At 36.0% G+C, this 24,579-nt stretch overlaps 1 protein-coding gene and 1 long non-coding RNA gene across 2 annotated transcripts in view; one reads left to right on the top strand and one right to left on the bottom strand.

Annotated features, from left to right (window-relative positions):
* TTC29 (tetratricopeptide repeat domain 29) overlaps window positions 1-24,579 on the top strand; it is a 231,702-nt gene that overhangs the window by 44,835 nt on the left and 162,288 nt on the right. The gene's annotated exons all lie outside the window — the stretch shown is intronic.
* On the bottom strand, window positions 1,537-20,960 carry LOC141922374 (uncharacterized). Its single transcript, XR_012622968.1, has 4 exons — window positions 20,570-20,960; window positions 19,001-19,070; window positions 2,752-2,822; window positions 1,537-2,114 (listed from the first exon to the last, which is right to left on the bottom strand). It is a non-coding gene; the product is annotated as an uncharacterized LOC141922374 (long non-coding RNA).

The raw sequence follows: 24,579 nt of genomic DNA, 5'->3' as shown, positions 1-24,579 counted from the left end.
ATTGGCACAATATGAGTCTTACTGTTTAGCTGTCTTTTACCCGGGTCTATACGGTGGAAGCGTGTCCTCCCTGAGCCTCTCTCTGCACACAGAACTCGTTGGCATTGATGAATAACTAGATGTGGCTGTGAGCCTGCGAGGACTCAGGCCTCATGGGCCTCATCTTAGTCTTCTGAAACTACTTCTACATTCCAGTGATGTAAATGAAGGCGCCCCTCATACAGTAGCGAGAAGCAAGAGCAGCTATGTGCTTGAAGTGCCTTTTCTTTTAATATGCACATTCCTTGAATGCTGCCTGAAATGACCAACAGCAGAATGTAAAAATGAAAGCGGAAGCTTCTGCCAGCGCAATCCCAACTCATCTGTTACAGCAGGACTGAATATTTACTGAAGAAACACAGGCACAAAATTAAATTAATATGAACACTGCCAACACAGCCTCACAGAGAAAACACAGAAAAATCTAAAAATCTCTTTTCTCCTAGTCATACTACACTGCACATCCTTCTGTAGTTTTCTTTCTTTTTAAGTATAATAAAGCTACCAGACACTGCATGCATACTTTGGTCCAGGATACAGAGATTTTTTGGAGCCAGGGGTATCTTTAAGCAACAGCTACAAAGATATACACAAAAAATACATTTTGTGTATATCTGGTTTGTGAGAACTGTGTCTTGAAAATTAATAGAAATTTTCCTCTTCACTTATTATAATTTTTAATTCATTTGTGTTGCATTAGTTGAACGGGATCTTTGTCAATCTTTTCATTAAAGGAATTTGCTTTCTTCTTAATAAAAAAAATTATTTTAAAAAAATAACTCTTTTATTGAAATGAAAATCAGTAAAACCCACGTTGAAGCCCATGTTGAAGCTATTGCTGGTTAGTGCATTTTAGAGACACAACAAACACTCTAATGATTGCTAGAGTTTTTGGGTTTTATTATGAGGAAATGGCTTCTGGTAAAATATACCTGATGGAAAAGACATATTTTTGCTGGAAATGTGTGCGGACTAGGATTTTGGCTATTTTTGATGGACAGATAATAATATCAGGAGCCAAGAGTGTTTTTCTTCATACATTTATTTGGCAACGAAAAACACAAATTTTCCTTTTGGAGATTCATGTCCACCCTGCAATGCATTCAAGCTGAGCTAAATCTGATGTCTCTTCATGTAGTACAGGATGTGCTTGCTTGCTTGCTGTGGTGGGATTGCTCACAAGGAAGCTTGCAGTTGCTTCCAGATTGTTTCCAAATACGTGAGCTTTATGGTTTGAGTTACTGATTAAAGGTCACTTCTCTATTTGTATTCTACTTTGACACTTCAGATGAGATGAAATTCTTGAATTATAAAGCTATTTAGGCAGCTATGAATTGTGCTGAGCAGTGAGAGCTCAGAGTTCAGCTCCCTGCTGACTAAAAAAGCCCCAGACTGTTCCCCCAGAAGCTTCAAGGGCTGATCTTTTTGAAGAGACTTTGTTGAGCCCATAAACTGCATTTTTGGAGGAATCTTTTAATTGACAGTGGCTGTATTAGTCTAATGTATTTTAATACCATCCACGCTTTTAGTCTCATAAGCATATTTTATAAATCAAAAGGCAGATGTGCTATTGTATATAATACAGTCAAAGAGAATATTAACACTATTTAAAAGAACAAAATATACAACATATGGCAATAAGTATGAAATAAAAATGGGATTACACAGTGACCTCTTCACATTAAAAATGTTACTCATTCACATGAAAAAGTGTTCATTGCATTAAAGTGTAAACTACAATCAAATATCAACATTCACCATCCTTGTCTGTTCACTGACTGCAGTAAAATGATTCCTGAAATGGATCTGGCCTAGTGATACTCACATACCTGTGCCTGATGATTTAAAATGACACTTCTGGTCTCAGGTCACAACAGCCTCATGGGGCAGTGCGCTGAATGACTACAGGACTATCAGAGCACTCACCGTGCTGGGCTTGTATCTCTTTGCCTTCCCCAAGGATTCATCAGATGAAAATTGATGTGAGGGTGACAAATAGCCTAGGCAAAAGGATCTTCAAATCATGTAATTTAAGTCCATTTTGTGTTTTTCCTTTAAAAAGTTTTGCTCGTTTTCTTAAATATTGCCGCAACACAAGTTTGTAGCATACATTTCATTGGGGGGAAAAAAAAAAAAAAAAAAAAAGGTAGTCAGAAGCCCTTCTCACTCCAAATAGCCATCAGAAAGACATTTGCCAGAATTTCAGTGAACGCATCAGTTGTTAACGTGACTACTCAATAACATGGCTGCAGGTTAGCTCTACTGAAGTTCTGGTTAACTTGCACTGCTTTCCCCAAATTACCCCACATGTCTGAAGAAACGAGGAGAATTCTCACACAATAAATCATGGAAGTGTTTGCTTTACTCCAGTGTAAGGGAGACAAAAATATGCTCTGCAGAGTCTACTTCTACACTTGTTTGGTATCATGGCTTTTGGATGCAGAAGCCAGAAGTGTTAATTTGACTCTGCTGTTGTGCAACACTAAAACATTAAGTGTCAATTCTGCAGAGAAATCTTCAGTGTGCTTAGCCTCATGGCAACGAACACCAGTGAAATCTTTTAAATACCTCATAAGTCAGATAGAAAAAGCAAACAGTTAAAGTACCAAAGTTGTGCAGTATTACATGTGGATTTTAAAAGTTACTTATGGCCTTTCTTTCCAATTGTAAAATGCGTGCTAAGAACAACTATGGTCATTTGACTGTAGTTACCTGTTGCTAACTGCTCCATTTTAGTGTGAAACAAAAGAAACTTGCTGCAGCTTTTTATTCATCTCGTGGCTCTACAAAGACAAGAAAAAATTGTATTTAGATTGGGCAGAAAGCAATAGGGAATACAGGAGCTGCAGTTCACTTTTTTCTAAGTTTTTATTAACATTTGTTATAAAGGTGATGTTCATATATTCTGATCCTTTGTGATCTTCAAAGTTAAGCTTTCAGCAAGTATAGGCCTACAAACATTTAAAAATCGCATATATATTGGGGTGGTTTTTTTCATTTGCAAATTGGCTGTTCTATTTCAGTTAGGCTAACCCAAAGAGTAACTTGAATTAAATCTGGAAAGGCACCCCAGATAGGTAGAACACTTCTCAGTCTTTAGGAGTATATGAATTATGATAGACTTTGGCTAATCATTTCACAAGATTTAGAGCCATTGCGTATTTAGTTGCTGTCAACCTTGTCAGAGGACAGAAAGACCAACATGATGAAAGAATCTGCTGTTGTCAGGGGCTTTTCTCAACTACCCTCAAAAACAGGCCTCACTATAAGAACAGTCAGAAAAACACAGAAGAGCTAAGAGCAAGAAGAGCTAAGCCCAAAAATGCTTTCAGTGAGAGCTGTTTGCATCTTTCTAAGAACCAGACAAAAGTTCTACTCCAAGCGACCCTGTCTAACAATCAGAACATCTTGTATGCTGGTTCTCATCATAGGTGTTACAGTGCTCATCTACCTGTCAATAGTGACACGGGAGAATTTGGCCCACAATTTTTGACAAATTTCTGACCTAAATGTTCTGTCCTCCATTAAGGTAATAATAGTGATATCCCATTAATCTGCCAGCTACCTTTAACAAAGAAAATGGTCATTTTCTTGTAAGTTTGTTTATATTTACCATAGGCAATGCATCAGCAGTTTAATGGTCAATTTTAAAACCTGGATTATAATTTGAAAATTTAGGACAAAAACTTACAAAGTCTTAAAATTTGCCTGGGAGGATGACCATGCCAATGAACTAATAAGAGACATTTACAAACATGTAGTTGTTATCATATGCTGCAATGAATATGGCAACACAGTAATTCCCCAAAATAATGACTTTGCAGTCAGGTTATGTTTTATTTATAGACTTATCATTAATTTTAAAAAATGACTACCTGTTTCTTATTTTAATTAGTCGCAATCCCCAGAATCCAATGAAGGGTACTAGCAGCAATAGACAAGGGAAGCATATTTTTACCCAGAAATAATCCAACACAAATTGCTTCACAGCCATCAAACGCTACTTCTCCAGCTCCATCCTTCCAATAGATCTACGAACTCTTAGTGATAGTTGCAAACAGGCTATGGAAAGCAGAGACACACTGGCACCTGCCACTCTTAAAGCTGTTGGGTTGAAAATCACTTTTCCATCAGCCTCTAAGTATTCCAGAAAATGCCTGTCCCCCCAAAAATCAACCCTAATATAATCAGACACCCCAAAACATATGCAATTTAAGAGACACTTTTAAAGACGTGTAAAACAAGAAGTGTAATACAAAAGTAAGACAAATTGTTCTTTTTCTCCTCATATAATAATGGAGCCATTATTAATTACCAAATTTATATCTTACCAGTTAACAATTTTGTGTGATGTGTTGCTAAAGTCTTCTACCAAGATCAGGGAATTCAGGCTCTGTCCTAGTTCTATCATAACTCTTCAGTATAAGATGGAGTAAATTGTTTTCTTCTACTTCAGTTCTTCATTGATAACTGGGGATAAGTGTGTTTCATGACAGATGGAGGTTGGCGAACATTTACTGATAAGCCTGATACAGGGCAAGAGCATGTGCTTTAAAAATCGTCTCCCTTCTTTGCTAGTGTTGATCATCCTGGGAAATGGGTAACAGATGGTTTCTTGACAGTATGGAGGTGGGAATGTCTTTTTTTTTTGTCTTTTTGAGATAGTTTTAGAAAAATGTAAACTAGGGGGCAGGGGAGATTCTAAGCTGCAAATAATACTTATGAAAACAATAGTTATTAAAGAGTGAATGGTAAATAAAATCGTTTAAAGGAAAACTGAGGCCAGATGTTTTCCTAAAATTAATCTGTGCTTTTTAACATCAACTACACATTGGTCTGAGCACTTTATGCTAACCTATCTAAATTCAGATTAGGTTAGCTATAACAGAAGGTTTCAATTACCAGAAGATTGTTACAATTAAACCTGTGATGGGTAAGCAATTTTTAAGGATAGTAAATGGTACCCTTTCCCTGATATTGCTGAAAGCAACCTCTGCTAGGGGAAAAAAGTGATGTATGCTCCGTCCAATTCTTTTCTGAGAAATCATTTACTCTTAATCAATAGTGAAAATAAATGCTACCTTCTACAGCCAGGTATACTGAGTATCTGGCATTTGTATCTCAAAGACTGCAGACAGAAATGCTGATGGAAAAATTCTGAAGCTATAACAACTTCCTTTTAAAGAATCACTTAAGTGTTGATAAAAATAAAATTGCACAAGTAATTAAGTATTACTCTGATCTAAATAATACTGTTGATGCAACTAAAGATAATTTGGGACACAGCTAAAGTGACTCTTGGGGTTGCTTTATTAGCAATAAATGAACAAATGGAGGGAAAACATAACAGGCTGTTGGAAGAACATGAGTTCAGTAAAATGGACATGAACATAATGGAGATGTCAGAGTTTCAGAGTTATTTTCAGAAAGGAAGGCTGTTAAAACTGTTTTCACCAGTAAAATCAGATGATGTACCCTCTTGTAAACCAGACAGATTACTTGCACATGTGCCAAGAATGCACTGAGATAAGGAACAGAATAAGGGGAGTTGGATGTGTCTTGTGTTGGATACTTCAACGATGCTTGTGTGTTATTTATAAACAATTATGTTCAACAGTTACTTTAGATGGCCAAGCCTAGATTTCTCAAGCACAACAGTACCAGGTGTACCATAGAAGAAGAAGGAAAAAAAAAGAGAAGTAGATTAAGTTAATGGTTTCATTCATGTGGACTTATGTGTTCTGTCTAGCCCAGTGGCCTCATTCACCCAGTGGAAGGGGTTTCCTAGATTTAGTAAATACCTTGGGATTCAGGCGTAATTGATTCAATTAAAACCAATAACATCTATTTCTCTAAAGTGCTCTTATCTATTTACAAATAAAATGAAAGTTATTATCCAAGTCCTACAGATGAGGAAACTAAGACACTGAATGTTATGTAATTAGAATAAGCTTGTCCTGCAAACTAGTGACAGAGTCCCACCAGTCAGGAATGGAACCAAACTGGGTGCTATCGCCCCTTGGTCACGTTAATTCCCCCTACACAAGGACCACATATATGAGATGAGACAAATGCCACACTTTTTTTAATGGATGGGATTAGCTGCTTAACAGAATGTTAATGCTTTGGGTTTACAGAACAAAAGTGAGAAAAAGTGCTCACTGACTCAAGAGGGTCAAGATCAAGCCATATGATAATAACTAACATATGTATCATGTATCAAAACAAACTATCTGGAACCTCAGACCACAGAAATTTCCTATGGGAAAGGCGTATTAGGTTACCCGTTGCCTACTGCCTGGTTATGACACTTTACTACAAAAGAGGTTCCTTTTTTTTCTTTTTGTTAGCAGGTCGAAAGGCTTTGTCTTCTCTTCCTCCTTCACTTCTCACCCTCCATCTCATCTCTAGTTCCACCTTGAATCACCCATCTGTGCCTTCATACACTTCTCCCTGCACCAGATTCACAGTTCTGAGGCTCCGTAGGACTCTCCCTCTTTCCCTACCCAAGATACTGAAAGACATAGCACAGTGGTACAAAAGAGGCATTGTTGGGAAAGGGGGTGGGAGGCACAGAGCTTAATCCAGCTTCCAGCACTGTCTCTCCATTCTCCCATGCCACAGCTTCAACACACAGCTCTACCCATGCATGGAGGTTGGAGAGGCAGTCACAACGCCAGGAGGGGTGCCATGGCTGATGAGTCTCCATTCCTCACTCTTAAACGTTCATTTATGACAGAATTAAGGAAGACTTATACAGAACAGGTTACATACACTCTGTTGTTCTCTTCCCATATACCCTAGTAAGACAAGAAAATTTAAGTGTAAGAGTACTAGTTATAAAGTGTATCCACAAGTGTTGTTTTGCTAAAAATATGAATGTTCCATGTACTTCTCCAGTCCCTTCTCTATAATTATTCCATTCATGTCCAGTGATGCACATGTCTCAGATCTTATTAAATAAATTTTGGAATTGTAAAGCAGAAAGAGATATACTCATGTGTAGGATTAAAGGCCCCACTGAAGTCAGCAGCTATTACACGCACAGTGCTAAGCCTGCATGCTGAACAGAACAGCAAATCTGAAAACAACACAGGCAGCCCAATGCATTTAGAGCACTTAGACACTCATAGGGTTTGAATGTACTGAGCTGTTGTTTTATTAACAATACTTTCTACTGGAAGACTTATACGTACACCTTTCCAGAAAATGCTCTTACAAATTTACCTCATATACTGTATGCATCTTGTATTAACTTCCCTTGCTAACTTCAATGACCTTCACAATAACGCAGTATCTCATACTGAAGCAAAACCATTTCATATCTCTTTTTTAATTTACTGCTGCTATTACTCCAAATAATTAACTTCTACCCACTTATTCCTATCAATTAACCAATAGAAAGCAGGATATAAGAGCTATAAAATAATACCGAAACAAGATATATTATTTAAGCAATGTAGCTTGGGGCTGGCGCTAGAATTTTGGTCAAGTTGGGGACTGAGATTTTAGACTACAGCATTACAGAAAAGACTAACTGCAAGTTTAGACCCAGCATAAAGACGTGGCATTGTGCGGTTCACATGACTTCCCAGGGAAAGATGCAACAAGCCATTCTCATTTATGGAGATGTATTTTACAGAATTAATCCAAATGCAAAGAAAGAATTGACAGAAACTGGAATATTATTTTTCCTCTTTTCTGTTTATACATTTGCTTTGTAAATGCAGAAAGGGAGATTACATTCAGAATTTTAAAACAAACAGTTTTCCCAATCTCTTGTCCAAATTTATCAATTAAGCATCATCTGTTAAGATGTTTAATTCTGTCAAGGAGGAAAGAAAGCAACTCTTCCTCATCCTTTTTTTTCATTCTGAAGGGAAGATGTCCACTGTTCCATGTTGTCTCTTCAGAAGGGTTTATTTCTAGTGAATGTAGTCAATATTTCCCTTATGCAACTTTATTTAGTCATTTTATTTAAATTAACGACCCCATCTCCAGAGCTGAAGTGTCATTAAGTTTGTAAGATAAAGCAGCCTCGCTGCACTTGGAACTAAGAAAATCCAAGCGTACATCGCTTGTCCTACAAGCCCTGGTGTAATTTGCAGCATTTCATCCCTCTGTTCTGTTGTGTGTCTTGTTGGGGCAGCGGATCAGGTTCTGTGACTGTTTCTCAGCTGCTTAGTTTCCCAGACTAGCATATTATTTTAAGAGGCTGATGTGAAAATATTTATGCTAAGATTTTGCCCTGTGGACTGATGCCCACCAAAATGTTCTATTCTGCTACCCATTTGCTGAAGTATTAAACCAAGAGCAGAAAGTTAAAACAAGAAGAGGCAATTTGCCCTAGGTTATCTGTTAGAGCCCCTCTAAGAATATTGGTAGTATCTGCATGACCTAAAGGTTCTCAGGGAGGGGCTGGTTATGACAGTAATGCCTCTACTGGCAAAGAAAACTATTTTACCAATGAGAAACAGATTGTGGCAGGTGGAGAGTTAATGCTTAGACCTTTTGTTTTCAGAGAGATTTTTGATTCTGAACATCTACTAAAAGACAGTGCTAACAACACTTTATAATGCCTGCTGATTTATATGGAAGCGACACCAGAAGAACTTACCTGAAAGGATAAATAAAACACCAACTGAATGACACCAAAATAGAATAATAAGATTAACTTCAGGCTAATGAATGAGAATGATGTCTGGAAAAGATCTAATCAAGAATTAGGGGAGGTCTATGAAGAATGATGATACGTTATTATAATGATGTAAACAGCACAGCAAAGTATGTCTGGGATACCTGCCATTTCCTGTCTTCTCCTGCCCACATGACCTAGGAGAAGATGGAGGAATTATACTGAACAAGAAAGAGGAGTTTCTCATGTTGAGTTCCTCATGTTACTAGTTGAGTTACTAGTAATAGGAAAAATATTCTCTGACAGAAGAAAGTGAGAACAAGTTTTGAGATCTGCCATGGACTTTTCAGAATATTCAGTGACAGAGACCAGTACAGCAAAAATAAGAGGCCTATATAATGTGTATTTACTGCTCTACATTGCTCTTCATAGCAAAATTCTTGTTCTTTAAACACAGTATCTGTAGATTGGGGAACATACTGTCTGAAGGTTTCACAGTTATCTTCACACACCTCTCATGTTCTTTTCACAAAAAAAGGTAAGGGAACTTTAAAGGGAACAGTAACACCCACAAACACTTATATATATATGTTCATGCATGGTTTGCCTGTCTGCCTTGACTGCTCGCCTAATTTTCAGCCTCTTGAGATAGGAATTATTTCCTTTCTTACCTAAAGCATTTATATACCAAATCATTTTACAATCATTCTTGTCCTGCAGATTACCTGCAGGCAGCTTGTTAAAATATTTTACTGCTTTTCTGCGGATATTGAGTTCATGTGCTTACTATTTCTTCACTGGCTGGGAATAATTTGTAGGCGAGTTTCTGGTGCAAATGCTAATATTTAGGAGTCTGCTACCTCTGTGAAAGTTCCTACCAGAATACCTGTGGAACTGAATTCCTCAGCTGAAGAGGGTGGGACAAACAGTTGGAACAGTCAGATTTTATTTTCTGCAAGCATAAATGTCTTTTCAAAATCGCTTGCGCTTATTTCTTTAACTGGAAAATGCCTTCCAGTGTAATTGGAAGAAAATTAACACGCCAGCTGAACGTGTTTCTCTGAGAGATTGGATTCATGATGGAATGTAGCATTTCAAGGAGACTACACCTACTGTAACATTGTGATTTCATTTCACCACATCTGAAGTCTTACTTGAGTACGACCCAACATACAGTCTTCAGCAATATTAGACCAGTCACAATACTGCCAAGAAATTGTTGATCATAAATGAACAGCTAAAGAACACTTATATTTAACAAGTTTGTGTGGCTATCAAATGAAAAATGTGCTGAAGACAAATTGCTTAAGGAATTCAGCAGCACAGTGGACAAAAATGGAAATTCCTCTAAGATTTTCATTATTTTCAAAAGTAACTAGACTACTCAAATGCAAAGATGCAATTATTCATTTGCAGTTAACAAATTCACATAAAATGATCCCTTTTTCACTCTCCATTTGAACGACAGGATAGTGCAGAAGAAACAAGAACGTTTGCCTGATGGGCTACATGTTCTTATTCACATGTATCCAGAAATAATGGAACGAGTCCCTCAAACTTTCAAAAAATAATTTTCATCCAACAGAGAGCTGAACTATGAAAATTTCACCCGGCAACCAGAAGTTTTCAGAAAGTTATGAGCTGCTGAAAATGGGGGTAGCATGGAAAACGTCACACAACCTGAGCAGTAGTAGTCATTTTCTTTCCTACTGTGCTACAGTATAACTTATTCATGTTCCAAAGTATATTAGGTAAAAGTAATGAATTCTTAGTGCTGGAAGAGTTAACTCAAATCCTATAAAAGTCAATACAGTTTCTCACATATAAGATTAAGGTGGGGGGTTTGCCTCAATTAACCGTTTTCCAGTTGCACTAAATGAGCAAGATTCCATTTTGGTTGGAAATACAAAGTGCTTGTCAAAATGCCATTTCCTACTGAATTTCAGTTTCCTGCCCTGGGAAAACAATCCCTAATAGCTTCCCCCTGGCCCCATTGACTCGCTCCCTTCACATTTTCCCTGCTTTCTGGAATAATTATAGCAATTCCTAAGCATAAAAATGCTTGCTTGCGAAGTATATTGTTGTAAATTAATTCTTTAGACAGGAGAGCGATTCAGAAATTAAAACGTACCGTTCTCTAGCTATTGCGCTATAGTGCCTCCTCTTGCTTTTTCTTTGTGATCATCTCCACTTTTCATACTGCAATGAGTTCCTTTTGTTGTTCGTTTCAGAGAATTCTATGGCTTGATTTTTTATTGGTTTGGTTTTTTTACACAGAAATTAGATTTTTTCACTCATATAAAAATCTGTATACACAAGATCAGAATCAGGGCAGGGTATGTATTTAATTACACAGTACATCTTATCACTGAAATGTTAATGGGTAAAGACAAAGTTTATTTTCACAAAAAAAAAAAGTCCCTAATGTATTTAAATCGATTTGAGTTAATAGGCAGCATTCACTGCAAAGTTTGTTTTTATACTACATTTTCTTTCTTGAAACCCTCAGAAATTTCCATTTTACAGTAAAGACTGCAGTCTGTTCTAAGCAGGCCAGGGCTTCCAAAGCATTATTTAAATGCCTCAGCTGAATACCAGCATTCTTTCATCCCATTTCACACACTGAAGTACCAAAAGGGTAAATAACTTGCAATATCATTTTTGACTGACTTGACTTTGAAAAAGGCACAACCTACATAAACAACTGAGCAGTTGTTAGGTGCTTAACTGGATGTCTAAATGATCCCATATGCTAGTTTGCTAATGCTGGTAATGATTATAAACACCTCAGTTCATCATATTAATGAGTTATAGCCAATAGAAAAGGACAAAATCTATAACTTTTCCACAAACTTAGTTAAATGTCAAGGTTTTTAAAGGCCTAGTTAGCAAGTATATTAGATGAGATATGTCAGTTTCCCAATTTACGACTCTGACTTGTCTCTTGTGATTCCTTATAGCCTCTAGCCATTCTCTTCTTACCTGAGGCATTCTCTGGCAAAAACCTGATGCTTCCAGTCATTCTGCATTCTTGTGTTCCTTCAAAAATAATTGGACAGGCACCTCTCCATAAACAATCATCATTAGTCACATAAGGTACACAGATAAGAATACCATACAAATAAGTTTCAATAGAATGTCTCGAGCCAAATAATAATAATTTGGCCATCATGCTAAAAATGTGATTGACAGGGAGTTAATGCACTTAACACTTTTCCAGCAGGCTGTTAAAATTAGTTCCTTGATGCTCAAAAAGTCCTGCTCCCAGAAAAGTGACACCGACATTGACCAGTGAGTTTGTTGCTGTTCAGTAACCTGCTCCATTTCCAGACTATATGATTAAAGTCATTATGGGAACTGTCAGTAGGAGGGAAAAAAATGAAAACTGTCATAAGAAGCAACTGTTGGAAATCTTAGGATTTTTTTAAAATGCTAAACTATTTTAAAATATTGTCTCTAATTTTAATATCACAATATCCAACCATATAATAAGGATCCATATAATAAAAGAAATCCTTTGAGGTTATACCATAAATGGTATACACATCCTTCTTTATTACTTATATAGTAGAAAGTAAATTAATCATAAATTTCCTTTTACATGAAAGAAGAGTGAATTAGCTTACAAAAAAGAACCCCTATTTTAAAATATTACCATCATATTTAACTCCTCTAAATTAAATAAATAAAACTAGAGAGTGGGGGGAGAAAAAAAACAAGAACTCACAGTTGCAAGAATTTTGTTCAAAGAAAAAGAAAAAGCCCGTCGACAACGTAATCATTTCTAATGTCAATCCTACAGAGCCAATTAGTTGCTTCACATGAAAGATAAAAATGTCCTAATTTCAACTTAAAACTTTCCTAAATTTATTTTAATATTTGATGCTATTATATAGGAATAATTTCACAGAATAGTTTACACTCTTAAATACCCACTAAGCTCTGTTTTAATTGACTGTCTGAATGCACTGTAAATAGTTGTTAGTTATATAGAGATCACAAGACTTACGTTATGTATTGCTCAAATAGACATAAATTATAGTATTTGTCTTGTATTTTAATATTTTGGTAGGTTTGCTGATTATTTTAACAAATTCACAAATACTTAAATCTTAAATTGTTTAAAGATTTGGGGTTTTTTCATATCAACATAAAGATCTGACCCTTTCCTTACTTATGTTTAAAATATTTTTATAGATCAAGAGGGTCCTTAAGAAGATAGTGTCTTATACAAAAATACCAACACTATGATTTTCTTATATTTATTTTTCTTTTCTCACCTGCTATGCCTAGGTTTTGACATTAAGAATATTGTGTTTGATATTTTCAGCATTAAAAACCACTTTCTGCTTTGGTTCCATTTTACTCCCAGTCAGAAAGATCAGAAAAAGCTCAAGTCACACAGTGAGAAACTTTATCCACTGAATGAGACATTATCTATTCCACCAGACTACAAATCAAAGTGTATCTCTTAGGCTGCTTAAAAATTCATTTTAAAATCTGATCCTGATTGTACTTTTATGGTAATTTCATACCATCAATCATCCTTTTACCTTTAGTCTCTAGGTCCACTGCTTTCCCCATAGATCTCATTCACTCTACCTCATTATAATTCTTTAGGTGAGAAAACAGGGTAAGAAACCTTAACAGAAAATGAGAGAAAGATGTAAATTTCTCAAGAAAAGTCAGGTTCACTAAGAAGCATAGATAATGATATGTTCTGATCTACATTTTAAAAAAAAAAAAAAAATAAAAGATGGAGAGGGATAGAATAGAGTGAAAAACACATTTGCCATGCAAATAATGTGTTTGTAATCTGTATTCTAACTCAACAATATCATTTATACAACTAAGCTGTCAGAATATCTTCTTAGATGGAGTTTCTTTAAAAAAGAATAAAAGAAAGATTTTCGGAGCTCCACAGAACTTTTTCTAATTAAGCACACTGAACTTCCTACGATTCTGCACTTTCCATTACAACTAAGGCTGACCCATCTTTGCTAATACTATAGATTACGTAAATTGTAATAATTAGGAAATGGAACTAACTGTAGATTGCTAGAAACATACTGATCAAACTCCTTTTTTTACACCTAAACTTACACTACATTGTTATATAAAATGAATATATAACCTTGTTTATTTCTTCAGCAGTGCTGATGCCTTCACCAAGAAACAGCTGATCACAGGAAGGGAAAGCTACTGTATATTGTTCTGTCAACCAGTTCTCAGTGGCAGCTAAAATTCTTGGAAATGTTGCAATCTAGTCTACGTGTGGTGGTTCGACATGACTCATACTTTCCCAGAAGTCAGTATTATAGTTTCACTCTTTTCATTTGAATCCTGGCCATAATGAAAAGCCTTTTTTACAGCATTGAGAGATATGACAAATAATGAACCCACTATTCAAGACATCTAGACTGGAAGAAAAACTGTTGTTAATCACAAGGGAAAAGAATGATTTTTCCAATACTGTTGGCCCATCCATGTTACAGTAGCTAATGTCTTTAACAAAATGTAGCCATAAACCACTGAATACTGGTAATAGCAATAATCCCTCCAAAATGGTTTGTTACTAGCAGTTAGTGACCAGTTTCTTAGTTAATGGCCTGAGGGGAAAGGCTTTAAAAAAGCTGTATTCACTGTTTCCTCTCAGGCAATTTAACTGGGTGCATTAAACTGTATTTTCATTGAGCTTCCTAACATTTGTACTCTGATAAAATTCTAGTCAGGGAAGAGAATGAGGCGGCGGTGGAGTATGTCATCACCGTACTTTCTAACAGAAACATTAAAAAAAAAAAAGTTATTGAGTGTCTTACTACTCTGAATGATGTTAGGATTTGGTACTGATAGTAATAATAAATTTTAAAATCTTTAAATATCATGTAAAATTAAAAGTAATTAGCAACTTTATCTGAAGAAAGATGAGAGTCTTCAGCTTTATGGTATGATACAATGCCCTTGAAACAATCAGGGAATACAAGAAAAAACATTATGTGCTTTCATGCAAAATCAAAATGCTAATCTGAAATGCTCATTTATTTTCATAAACCAAAAATAGTACCTTATTTGGAAGAGTATCACATGCTAGCATGATACATTGTAATATTAAAAAGTTAATAAAACATGAGTACAGGAGGGCATATAAAACAATTAATATACAGTTTTCATTTGTATTTTACTGAGTTAATACATTGTTTCATAAAGTACTTCCAACTATGTCATTGACGTACAGGCTTATGCAAGCGGGATTTTTTTTTAAATATACATGCATTATCCTTACTTTATAAAAAACATTTTCAGTAGATGAAAATATTGTACCGCACAGTGCTCTATTAAAAGGTAAAGCAAAAATATTCCTTCACTATTTCAGTTGTGTAACAAGCTGTAAGTCAGTCAAACACATAAACAACACTCTGCCTGCCTCCACAACTCACTGGGTTTAAATGGTATCTCTTCGGTTTTTGCTCACATGGGTAAAAAGATTCATTAATCAGAAACTTTTTCCCGAGTATGGCAATAAAGTCAAAGGAATGATTGGCATTACACAGAACACTCTGTAACATACACACAGGAATATAGGCTCTCATTAGGCACAGCATATTAAAAAAACTCAAAACAAAATACTCTACATCTTTGCTTGCGCTCTATAGGATGAAGGAGGGATAGAGAAAAGAACCGTGCATGACATGTAGGGAAGTGGGGGCGACTGGAGAGAATTTGAGGTTTCTGGAGTCCTGGCATGAACAGAAGGAATCAATTCTGGAGAACTCTGACAACCTGCCTTATAGCTTTGGTGAAAGGCTGTAGATGGCACAATCCTGACTGAAGTTACCTTTGTGCAGGAGATTGATGTGAGGGTTTGTTGGGACAGAATTATTCTGCTCATGCACAGCCTGCATGAGACACTCAAGCAGTTGGTACCACTACCTAGCTGCATTATATGCAGTAAGACTTAGTGAAACTGTCTTTTTCATGAACCTTGCTTTTTTTAAAGGGCTGTTGGAGCACTTTTTGCTGTCGGGTCCCTGTTCAAGTCTCTCTACCACCCATCATAGAGAGAATCCTATTCCCGGCAATCTTGGATCTACCATAACTACCATATGCAGTAGACTATCATTTTATAGAACTATCAATGTTTTAAAACTGCTTTCTCATGCTGAGGTGGGCTGGTCATTCTAACTGCATCATCTAACTATAAAGTCAACTGAACTGTGGTGAGTAGAATGAACTACATCACACACAAATATTTAGAACAAGACAGACATGGTGTTTGTTAGAAATACACCATTCATGCAGTTAAATCAGTCATAGGAAGTCTTAAGTAAATAAATAGTGGTAATAATCTGCATTAAAAATGACTGAACTGGAACAATTAGGTAGCAACACTGGAATTTTAATATAGTTAGGTGGAAATGTGAAGGGAACAAAGAAAACTAGCAAGAAGTGGAGAGAAGGGCTTATGCTTTGAGAGAAGAGACAAAGGTTTTCATGGGAAGCAAAGGCTGAATACACTTGGGAAAGGACCTAAACAAGAAACATACTTATTTTAAAGAGGGGATTTCATGTCACATTTACAATTTACAATTACAACAAGTTAAAATATTTTTCTTTAATAAAAGAGTAACTGCACTTTTTTTTTTTTTTCCTTTGCATGTTATATATAAGAGGAACTTGAAAACCTTTTGTTTTCTGTGGTTTTCCCAGCCTTCTTAATCCTCAAAATATCAGACGTTAATTCCAGTTTTGCTGGAGGACATCTTTGTGGATGTACCTCCTGTACCTTAATTGAACTGATAAGAGAGAAGGGACTGAACATTTAATAATACATTCTTCCTGCAAAAAATTAATGAAACAAGAGTATGAAACATTAATGGAATTACTTCATATTAAACTATCCAGAGAAGGTGCTAAACATAAAGGGCCTCGTCATTCAGGTGACTGTATAGGTTAAGTGCTCTGTTTGGATAGAAGGGGATTGGAGGAAATCTGGGCTCCACTGGACACTATTTCATCTCTAACCCCCTAGAAGAGGCTGAGCTGTTACACCCATTTGTCTGAGGCCAGGCAAGGTTTCGAAACATCAAACTGAAGGCTAGGTCTTTTGAGCTGAGGGACTTCGCAGATCAAAAGCTGAGCAGAGGAAGGAAAAGAGAGTGGACTAAAAGCAAGAGAAAGAGACGAGAGAGAAGAAAGGTATTTTCTTGGCAACAGAGCTGGCTTACTGGTGTCTGATTTGGATAATTTGAAAGCAGGATTATTTATGTGCAGTTTGGATCATCTCCATTCAAAATAAAACAATTTGTATTCATTCTGAATAAAAAGACACCCGGAAGCTGGGGCATTTCTCTTTTGGCTGTAGAAATCTTAATCATTGTAAAATCCTGATTCTGCTATGACTTTGGATGCAGCAGTATTTGTTTCACGCTACACTGACAATTTCTTTCAGATTCACCACAAAAGACATCTGACGTAGGAAAAGTTCCTAGGTCTGATAGTCTCCACAGAAAGAGCTGGACTGACAATAGCAACTTGATTTCTAGACAATTTTCTTCCACTGACGATAGAGCAACAGCTGATGACTGGGGTGGGAATTTGAAGAGACCGTTGCTGGTGGATTTCGTGTTTAACAGTGTTGTGGCAATTTACAGAGATATACAAGCTGCCAGGTACAAAAATAAACATTTTAAAGTTACTTCTTAAGAGTATTTTGTCATAAGGATGACTGTATTGCCTATCAGCTGTTTTGCAGGAAGGTGTTTGCTCAGAAAGACTGGCTGACAAGTGCCTTGCTGGTGCCAAAGCAGTGATTCCTTGCTTACTCAGTTTGTTCCTTACATTCTCCAAAGAACTCTCAACTTGTTTCACTTCCCAATGTTTTATTTAAATCTCAGTGAGATGATGGAGCATGGGAAAAGACCTCTTATTTCATGGCTGATCCTCCTTTCAAATCTCCAGGCTCAAACAGAATTGCATAGTATTATGTGACCCTTTGCACTGATGTTCTGTCAAAGCTTTGGCCGCGTACTGCCCAAGTGGTCAGTAATGAAGTGATCTCTACCATGATTTCTGCAATACTAGCAACGGCGTGAGACTTATAGCTCTTCCATTTAAAAAAAAAAAAATAACAGAGAAACACAAAACAACTTGGTTTTGTTTAAAATCTTTTTCTACTTTACTCCTCATGCTAATACATTTGTGACAAATATTATTTTCCCAGATGACACTTGTACAGTAGGTCTATAGGAAATGTCAGCCAGAGAAAAAACTCCTGCATTAATGTGCATTCTGAAAGCCTTCTCATTATTTCTCATGCCAACTAGGAGCTTACTAAATAACAAAATAAAATGCAAATAATAAAATAATGCAATTAAGCTCATATAAATTTGGGGTACTCCAGAAATAGCAGAGAAAAATTGCACACAATATTTATGTATATATGATTCCCTTAAGAAACATGGGGTACTGATTTTATGCACAATTTATATTCTTATCACTCAAATCATGTGGAAAAAAAAAGAAATCAAGGTGATACTGTGCTATGGAACAACATACAGCAATGAGTACAATAGAATCTGTCAGGGGTCATCTTTATGGATCCTTTCAAAATAAATTTCTGTATAGGAACTGTAGTAGGGCCAAAAAGGAAAATTCAGAAAATTTATGAGATTTTTTAAAATTAATGAGGGTGAGTTCTTAATCTTTTTAACCGATTAGATTATATCTAATGTTTGCAAGAAATTCTTCTTTCCCAAATTTTTGTTCTGAAATAGACAATGACCACTTTCTTCATACTAGTAACAATTATACAGGCCTGCAGCTACTCTTCTTTTAGTCAACTCTTTCTAGTTGATGTAAGCCTTTCTCTCACAGAAACTGTTCCCTACCCTCAATTGTCTAGATGATTGTGCACAGATCCAAGGACAGACTTCCAGGGGGAATGTCACAGAGAACAGGAAGACTATAGACACAGTACTAGTCCCCTGAAAAATGATGAATGCCCAGTATGTCGTCCAGTCCATCCTGCTCTTAGGAATATAAAACTCTGAAGTTTCATAAATGTGCTGATCCAGAAACTGAAGCACAGTGTGACACATTACAGAGACTCTGCAATTTTCTTCAGCAAGAGAAATTACTGCAATCTCTTAAAGGGATTTTTCTTCAGATATTATTTTAACCAGGAAGATTCAGAGTGTTCCTGATACCAAAATCAAAAAATGTCTAGGGCAAGAAGAAACATTCTTTTAAGTATCTTAAAAACAATCTAATTTAAGTTTAAAGCAGAGAACAGAATCAAATATAGCAAGTTCAAGAGATTACACTTACCACTCAGGGAACAAGAAAGATGTGTGACCCGGATGGCCAGTTAGAGATAAGAGTCCTTACAGTTTGGAAACTGGAAAGGAAGTAATTACACAGCAGCTATTGACAGAACATTATTAAGAAACTCAGTGTAAATAATCTCAAATAAATTAGAACATGCCTTCACGTGACCAAGTGGCATTTATCTAGATAGTAGAGGCTGCCATATCCTGAAGTGGAACTCAGAATCATGTGAATGGTTATAGCTACGAAGGAAAATCTCCTTTTTTCTATGATAATAATCTCACCAATAACTGTTACCCTTAGAATTATGAGGCTTTTTAATTAAAAAAAAAAGGGTTGAGTCCCCACCACATATACACAAATATGTTATGAAATTAATGTCATAAAATACTGAATCTTACTGGATTTAGTAAAACTATTCATTCTTCTTTCTGTTGAAGTATTCCTTTAGAAAAAGTCTCTATCATAAACATGATATCACAAATCTAAACAGTAGAGAAATATTTAGTTAAAACTATAATTATATATACATACATATTGACACATACACATCATTACAGCCTCTTGCTGTTTGCTTTTTGTTTCTTTAGCAAGCTACCAAGAAAATTTTTACGGGTGATTTTTTTTTTTTTTGAAAGCATGAAGTTGGAGACCTTTCTTTAAGTAAACTTGTAAAGATCACACAGTCATGAAACTCCAAGAAAGGAGTCTTGGAGAAAAATCTTTCATATAGCTAAGAATTTAAAAATAAAGTTATTTTTAAGTTAATAAAATTAATAAAATTTAAACTTCAGATCATTTTATATTTAATCCTTAGTGTATTTAACAAGTAAACATCAATGAGACACAATATAACTGCAGGAATTAGCAACATATCTAAGGAAAAATAATATAAGCTCTTTCTCTAACATGCTGGAGAGGATGAGCAATAGTTTTAATTTTAAATAATTTGAAGGGTTTTAGATGCTACAGTAGGGAACAATGTAGTAATAAGACACAATTTTCTGCCTTCCAAAGGGTCCCTCATTATCTTGTGTATCCTCCTTAGATTTGCTTGTTGGATTTGACTATAGCATTCTAGAGTAGGATATATTTCTTCTAAAGAAGTGGGATTATATTTTCAACACATTTCTTTACATACTGTTGCTCTTCACCATCCTAAGAGTTTTTTTATTCTAGCCTGACATTAAGGACTTTAGAGAGAGCTTTTTAGAAGTTGTATTAAATTGTAATTGTTTCTTCTTAACTTGTTATTTTGTCAACATGCTGAAAGAAAGCTGGAAATTACAGGTATTTATAAAAGGAATTTTTTTTTAAAAAAACCTACAGCATACAAATTGGCATTACTAGGAATGAAAACCCCTCATGCACCAAATCATGAGCAACATGCCCAGACCTTTTTAGACAGCTCAGAAAAGTACTTCAAAAGTCTATGTTCTACAAAGACTATGTGAGTCTGACATAAAGAGTGATCTCACCTGAGAAAAGCAACAAAACTACTGGTTGTAATTGTAAGGGTAATTGTGCTCACAAAGACAAGTAAAGCAGAGGACATGGGAAGATACTTACATGGCGTCAGCAAAGGTCCAAGTGTGTGTGATGCATACCCCCAGTAGTTCCTCTGGTCCGGAGCAATGGCAGCAATGTCAATAACGGACAGCCAGTCCTACATGTCTGAAAACCCACAGAAGAGAATGTTATGAAGAGTGTTGTCTAGCTGTGCCCTGGGAGTTACTTTGCTTTCCAAGTAGCTGAGACTGCATTCTTTGTGCTTTTGGCAGCATCGCTAAAAAAAAAAAAAAAAAAAAAAAAAAAGCATTCTTGTATCTGAATTTTGTTTTCTATTGTTGAAAATTATTTCTGAAACCAAAGGAATATAGCTTTGCATCTGTTAGACAGGATCTACAATGTTGAAAAAATCAAAAACTTATTTTGGCTGGTGAACTGAGCAAACACAGTGTGGAAGTTAAAGAGGAAACTATAGAACCTGTAATTTTAGACATTAAATTTCTGAGAGAGTGCATTTCTTAGTGTAGAAGAAATTTAACATACTTTTCCATTAAGTTTTATTTATAATTTTTAAATTGTCTGTGTGTATTTTAAGGTAAATTCAAAATTTAACTCAAATTTGAAAAATATAACTAGCCTGTTTCTGTGATATGATATCTCCCTCCTCCCTGTTTGGGGGGGGGCTTTTTATCTGCTTCTCCTGTTCACAAAAAATTTTCAATGTAATGTTTTTCTAGTGTCTCAGATGTGACCTTGATCACCCTTCTTCTGTTAAGTCTTCAGAACACTCTTGTCACAGCCAGCCATACTTTTCCAGAATAATACTAAACAGCTTGAGAATTTATTCAGTCTTCAGTTCTAACTATATCTTTTTCTGCTCCCTCTGATCAATCTGTCTTGAGTGCTGCTTTACCCCAGTGTATTGTCTTCTTTCCTGCCCATATTTCTGAACAAGTCTATTTAGATAGTCTGTTTCATCAATTTTAACATCAAACTCTTTCATTACCTGTTTTGCCTTAACACCCCCCCCCCCCAACTTCCTGTAATCCCATAACATCCTAACTTCAGAGCACCTGTCTACCTAGTAAAATAGACATAACTTCATTATCATGTGCCAGCATCCCTGGTTAGCTAACCCAGCTAGCACTGGAAACAATAGCCTGCAAAGAAGGGTGCAGCACAAGCTCTGTGCAGCAGAAGTCCATGGGATCTTTTCCCAGGATCCTTGGAAACATTGTACTTTGGTTGTAGAAAGCCAGCACAGCCTTTGATCTGACCACATAAAATTGAGAAACTACCCTTTGATGAGGGCCTTATTCAGTATTCTAGTCTGAAAACTTCTTTCTGTCTCTGCCACTGCAGATCCCACCCACTATCCTGAAACAAAAGCAGGAGTTGTGAGCATGGTCAGATACTTTGTTAATAATTATTTTCATACCAAAATACCACATTGCCATATCATAATTTCTTACTGAAACTTTTTCTGCACTGTTTATGTAATATCACTTATTTATCCTCATAAAAGCATAACATCTGCCAAATCAGGCAGAAACAGATGTCTTCTGTTTGTGATAACATGTCTCTGGCCTATAAAAAAGCATATGACATCTCAGTGCAGAATTATGACACAATTTCCCTTGTTTGGATGTTTCCTTCTCACGCTTCTGCTTACTCCTGGTTTAAGCTCCGAAACAGTTATATGAAGTCTCTACCCTTTTCAAAGCCAGATAGAGTTCTGTGGTTGAATATTAAGCTATTTCTTTTTTAATTTACTGTTTGTTGCTCCCTAAATAAAAATGTTTATTCCCTTTTAAAATTCTATTAAAGATGAGCTGCTAGACTTATGTGCATATAAAACCAATATATATTTATATATGCTAATCCATTTAGAACACCCCTTATTTAGGAAATGTATTATTAATTACAATCTCAATAACTTCAAAACAACTAAAAAGCAATGCACTATGAACCATTCTGAAAGTAAAAATATTGTATTTCCTAAAAATATTCTTTAACAGGCATAAACTCTGAAACATCTGCTTTCCTGAATTTACTTATTTAGAGACTAAATCTGAAAATCTCATTAATTTCATTTGTTTCTATTTCCATCACATGATAAAATAAGTGAAAAGATGTCATAAGCCATCTTCTCAGCTGGCAAAATATGGCATAGCTAACAAAGAAATGCTTTATGCTAGCTGAGACTCTAGCCCCACATTTCTAAACATTACTTATTTACTATTTTAAAACATATTTTTTATTTAAAGAGTATAAGCCAATGGAATTTGGTATATCTAAACAGAAAGCTGTGAAGCATGCTGCCTGTAATTACAGAAATGAATATCAGATTAACACCTAATATTAGTCTTTGCTAAGATAATCGATGTTCCTTCTAGACAAAAAAAATGCAAAATATTTCCTATCTGTGCTTTAGAACGGAGCCTAATACAACGCTATATGGAAGTAACTTTTTACAGTGGAATTTATACAAATATGTAGGGAATTCACTGAAGAGCAGATGGTGACATACTGTGTTGAAGGAGAAATAGCCAAGCTGAAAAGAGGCTATATATAGGATTCATAAAGTAGTGGTGAGGGGATAATCACATGTATTACTTTCAAAAATGGTCTGGACAATTAGGAATAAATTAATCAAGCCTGAGATGAAGTTTTAAACGCAGAGAAGGAGCCAAATATCCAGACAAGAAAATCACTCTGAAGGCTGGACTGATTTCAGTGGCATGAAATTTAAAAGTACAGAATACAAAATAACATATTTAGGGACTAAATGTGGAGAATGTTTCTGCAAGATCGAGTTAAATTCCTGAGTGCGTTGAACATTCCCTTATTTTTATGTAAATATCTAAAGCCTGGAGAAAAGAGTTGCAGTCCATAGGAATGACACCTTTTAGTGACAACTCTGGAGGCATGAAGTCCAGGCATTTGGTGTAGGAGCACAAGTTCCTTCCACTCAGAAAAGAAGAGCAACAAACCACCACAGGATCCTGACTGGAATCTCATTTGAGATCTTGGACTAAAAGGGATTTATCGGTGTCACATTATTTGCACTTTTCTAAGTCACCATCAGATCAGCTAATCCCATCTCTGGCAGGAAGAAACAGGCTACCTCTGCGTTCGCTAGCTTGTCAAGTTTCCTCTGATGCATTGGCAGCTAATACCATGCTAAGACATGAGGTTTGTAGGGCTTGCTTTGACTTATCTTTATCCCTGGCAAAACAGGTTTGAAGAACTGGGCTGAACAGCCACTGTTTTGCAGCTACAAATCTGGATACTGGGTTTGAGTGTTTGCTGGAATGTTCTTTATCAACATCATAATTTTACATTTTCTGCTTAATTCCTCTACCCGCCGTACTGATCATATTCTATAGCAAATAACCCATTAGAAACATACAGTGGTATGAAGATTTTCACAAAAATATTTGTCACACCAAAATCTTACATAGGGATTCTTCTTTAAGTCTACCTGCTCTGCTGGAATTTCCCTCTCAGATAGAATTTCTTCTTCCAGCCTCAGTCACTCCTTTATCTCAGCTCTTGCGATGCTGCATAGAAAAGGTCAGCTCCAAGCAATGCCACTTTGTGGCCTTTTCTGTACATGTTACTGGATATCTTCTCATCTCTGTTGGATGCAACAGTGCTAGTTTCTCTTCTTTCTGAAGTGGCTGAGGAAGAGCATTCTTCTCCATTTCAGAACCTGCTTCTTTCCTCCATTTTTATTTCGGAAATGATGAAGTGTAAACATCAGCAGCTTCTTCTAACACAGCACAGTTTTCCTGGTACCCAAGTATATAAATTAAAGCCACCACTATTAATGTTTTTTGCAGCTGAGGTGATATGCTGAAAGGATACTTTATGTTTCCCTCCCTAAAGAGAAATGCCAGATAAAACTGTTACTCTGTTTAAATGGCGCCTGACTGAAGATCTTGTTAACATGTGAAATGGATAGAGCAACAAGATGTACTCCCTTCATCAGGATATTTCCTCCTCATAACTCAAACCTATCCTACTGAAACTAGCTGAGAATCTTTACATGTTAAATCTGCCTTGGA

This window comes from Strix aluco, chromosome 4 (assembly GCF_031877795.1).
Source record: "Strix aluco isolate bStrAlu1 chromosome 4, bStrAlu1.hap1, whole genome shotgun sequence".
NCBI lineage: Eukaryota > Metazoa > Chordata > Aves > Strigiformes > Strigidae > Strix > Strix aluco.
This window is presented reverse-complemented; position numbering and strand designations above follow the sequence as displayed.